This window comes from Oryzias melastigma, linkage group LG15, assembly GCF_002922805.2.
Source record: "Oryzias melastigma strain HK-1 linkage group LG15, ASM292280v2, whole genome shotgun sequence".
Taxonomy (NCBI): Eukaryota; Metazoa; Chordata; class Actinopteri; order Beloniformes; family Adrianichthyidae; genus Oryzias; species Oryzias melastigma.
In genome coordinates, this window is record NC_050526.1 from 6478362 (window position 1) to 6482099 (window position 3738).

Consider the following 3738-nt stretch of genomic DNA (forward strand, 5'->3'; position numbering starts at 1 on the left):
CGTTACTTTTGGTTCTTCAAAATGAAATACCGTAGGCAGAAAAAAAAATCTTTTGTAAGGGTATCATGACTGATTATCAAGTAGCAGAAACATGTTTATGTAGAATTTTAATCTGGATTGGATACTTCTTTTCCTCCATGAAATAGCCAGTCTGCAACACTGCTGACTCATGACATATTCTTCATTGCAAAGCGGAGAAAAGCCGACAGCTTTGCTTGGATCGGCCTGTATCCCTGTCAGCCCCGCGTCAGCAGAGTAATTACTGGAGTGCATCTGCACGATATTTACATTTGATATCACTGTCTCGTCAGTCTTGTTATTGGATAAGTAGCTGCTGTGGCCCAACACTCCTCAACACACGCCGAACGCGTCGACATGCGACGGTCCTCAGCTTTTATCATCTGTGGACTGCAGTTTTAATGCTTCCTCTTCATTATAACACAGCTGCTGCTGCTGCGGTGCTTGTCATCCCTCCCCTTTCTCTTCATGCACTCTCCACTTTGCATGAGGAATTTTGACTCATTATTTGCATTAATTACAGAGCATGACATTGCGCCAACTATGCCTCCATAAGCACAATTTACAGGATGTCAGAGCACTTCATGCGCCTTTTGTCCTGTCCATGAGCTGTCATGTGCTCTGCAGCAGCAGCACTGGCTAGAGGACGCCTTTTGACCCCACGCGCCCCACGTTGCTGTAATGTTTTATTCAGCACTCCTCAGAGCTTATGTGCTCAAAGCCATGCCATCCACAGAGTATGTATGCCGGCTACACCTGTGAAAGTTTGCTTTATGGACTTTATAGCTCTGAACATTTATCACTGAGCTGCATTTTCTGTTGCAGAGAGAAGGTTAAGAAGCTCCCATCTCTTATATCTAATGGATGGAAGAGAAAGTTTTAGGGAGGGGGTTCTTTTTCTTTCTATTTAGATAAAATATCAGCTCAGATATGGTTATAGATAAATGCAGTGCTTAAATGACGAAACAGAGGCCGTGGATGTTTCCTTTCAAACGAGCTGGCAAAGGAATAAGAATTTAGAGTGACAGACGGGAGGTGAAGGGGAGGTAACATCTGAGAACAAATAGCGGCGTGGTTTTGTGTGTGATGCAGAGCCCCGGAGCCCTCTACATCAGGCACGTCATTAGTCAGGAGAAGTCTGAATCCACCTTTTCATCAACTTCGGCCTTGAAAGGAGCACCGTGCATCGCATGGCAAATTTGTCACACAACAACACTTAACACAATAGGTGTTATCCCCGTCGACGATCATCATCCCGATGCTTTCATTGAAGTTGCAGTCGTCTGTCAGATAGGGCTCATCAATATTCTCCACTATCAAGCCCAGATAATTCCCAACTACAGCAATCACAATAATCAGCCTCTGCTCCGCTAGGTAAATACTTGCAAGTCTCTGAGGGTCTGCGGAGGCAAGCCTCATCATGAGCAGATTTTAATCCACATCAAATGACATCTTCCGTTTTTATCTGTGAAGGAAGGAGCTTTGATGTGTTTCCGGACTAGTCATTAAACCCCCAAATGCCAGATGCAGGGATGCCTCCTTCTACATTCAAATGTCTGCAGGATTATACATGAAGACTTTACCTGTATTATGATGTATTGTAATTGATGCTTTTCACACACAGTTGCATAGTTAGGATGTTCCCTCTTTCTTACCCCAGCTTTGCTTCGAAAGCTGGAAATGTAACTTTAAAGATGATGAGAAGAGAAGCTCGATTCTTACCTTAAGAAACAGATCAGCGGTGCAAAGGACAAGAAATCTCCCTGTAGATCCAGCTTTCATCCATGCAGTCACTGGATTCCAGGGTACCGTCCAGCTGCTGGAGTACAGAAAGAGAGGCAGCCGGCGCAGTGACAGCTGGAGTAGTTGTGGCACATCCGGCAAAGATTCAGGTTATCAGGATAGGCAGAGGAGGAAAAAAAAAAGAAAAACAGAAAGACAGTGTCTCAAAACCTGATGAGATCCCCTCTGATCTTCTACTCCATTCTCCCCCCTTTCTTCTTCCTCATGCACCTCATTCAGGCACTCATTTGCTCTCGTCCCCTGCACTCATCGAGAACAGGCACTCACACACGCAGCGGAGATCTCCATCTCGCGGTGCTGCTGCCGGTGCTGCAATCCCAGTGCATTCGTGATTGCATGTGTGTGGATGTGTGTGCGGGATAGGCAGGGGGAGGGTGGGCTGGTGGGTGGACGAAAAGGAAAAAAAGGGAGGAGGAAGATGAGAAAGGGGTAGTATGCAAGCTGGCGGGGAAAGTCCAGAGTTGGTGAGCTACATCATCGGCAAATACTCCCCCCCCAACTTGTCCTCCGCAGACTGGCTCCCTTGATACTGAGCTCTTACATAATCTAAACGGCTTTGGGAGACGGAAGAGAGAGAGGGGGGGCTCTGAAATAATAATGCATTGTGGTTTTAATTGGATGCCTCCTGCCCTTCCTTTACCTTCAGACATCTGACACGTTGTTTATTGGAAGTGGTGGTGGCGAGGGTTGAGTTGAACGAAGCAAAGAAAAGTGGCTCCAAAGCTGCACAAAAGGAGGTGAAATGGAGGAGAAGACGAGCCAAAAGGGCAGCAGTGTTAATGAGAGTACGAGAGCATGGAGAAAATGAAAATGACAGGAGAGAGTAATTGAGAACGTGAAACTAAGAAGGACGACAAAGATAAATGTGTCTCATTGCATATATTTTGTGTCACTTCTAAATTTCTATTTTAAGACTTGTCAATTAAATATCGTTTTAAAATAATCAGTCCCTTAGTAAAAAAAAAAAAATAATTCAAATCAAGCTTTCCCTGAAATTTAACAATGACAACAATTGAAAAAGCTCACAGAAATAAAATATTTTATCCACATTTAGATAATTAGATAAAATGTCTACAAAGGGGAACAAACGCTTCATCATAAACTTTTGAAATGTTCTTTTATCCTTTATCACAAAGTTAGACTAAGATTTTTAAAGTTCTGAAAACTAATTTCTAAATTCATATTCATCATTTTTTTATTCCATCTATATTAAAATCTATTTGACTATTTTTTATACTTAAATTTAAAATGCATTCGTTGTTTTTCAGAACTTATTTAAGTAAACTAAACGTCAAAGTAAAACACTCCGTAGTTTTCTTATGAAAATAAGAAGCTTTACCAAAACTTTATTTTGAAATTTGTTTACTTTCCGTGAAAGTGGTTTGTTTAGTTTGTGTGCTTAAAAAAAATATTTTGCATTTTGGAGCAATATTTACAGCCTGAAGTGCATTTTATTACACTCGATTAGATTTATAAAGATCACACATCAGTAATCTTGGACGTCCGAATATTCATAATCATATTTTCAAATACTTCTTACAACTCTAATATTTATCTTAAACAAGTATTAATAACCCCTTACGTAAGAAAATATTGTATTTCTGCAGTGAAACACAATTAATTTCTTTAGCATGCAATAATAATACAAAAAACAAAACTGTTAATATGCATTTTTGTTCCATCTATCTGCTTCCGTCTTCTTCTTCTTCAGACCAGGTTGTGGGAGTAGCAGTCTAAGCAAAGATGCCCAGACTTCCCTCTCCCAGGTCAGTTCTCCAGCTCCTCTGGGGGGACCTCAAGGTGTTCCCAGGCTAGCCGAGAGACGTAGGCCCCATCGGAATTCTTCCCTTTTTCCTACCCCTGCATTTGTAGGGGCATTTGCAGTGAAAGTGGTGTTCTAAATATTTCTTTAGATCC

The 3738-nt window shown here is 41.7% G+C and overlaps 1 protein-coding gene across 7 annotated transcripts in view; it reads right to left on the reverse strand.

Annotated features, from left to right (window-relative positions):
• insyn2ab (inhibitory synaptic factor 2Ab) overlaps positions 1–3738 on the reverse strand; it is a 45287-nt gene that overhangs the window by 30532 nt on the left and 11017 nt on the right. For 3 of the 7 annotated variants that reach the window (XR_004949165.1, XR_004949163.1, XR_004949164.1), the window contains one exon: positions 1741–1875. The gene's annotated coding sequence lies outside the window, so the exon portion shown is untranslated. Of the gene's footprint in view, positions 1–1740; positions 3004–3738 lie in introns of those variants that run through there. The other 4 variants (XR_004949166.1, XR_004949168.1, XR_004949167.1 and 1 more) reach the window with 4 other exon arrangements.